This window comes from Octopus bimaculoides, chromosome 9 (genome assembly GCF_001194135.2).
Source record: "Octopus bimaculoides isolate UCB-OBI-ISO-001 chromosome 9, ASM119413v2, whole genome shotgun sequence".
NCBI lineage: Eukaryota > Metazoa > Mollusca > Cephalopoda > Octopoda > Octopodidae > Octopus > Octopus bimaculoides.
In genome coordinates this window covers 23,445,166-23,445,459 of record NC_068989.1, presented here as the reverse complement: position 1 = coordinate 23,445,459, position 294 = coordinate 23,445,166, and positions in this window count along the sequence as shown.

Genomic DNA, 294 nt, shown 5'->3' with positions numbered 1-294 from the left:
TATATAATTACGCACATATATACGTACACATATGTGTGTGTGCCTGTGTGTATTCTGGAAGTTGACGGACTTCAGAACTGATAACAAGGCTATTTCAAATAACACTGCTTCACTATATAACTAAGACTGTGATTGTGCGACCGACAGTACGCGTAATAGAGTTCTTGTTCTTGTTCTTGTTCTTGTTCTTGTTTCTGAATACCCAAGGGTAGGTCTGTTTGGGTGGAACTATGGACAAGAGGAGATGATTAAGTGAATAATCACACTGTTCCAACATAGTTCATAAAGATTTCT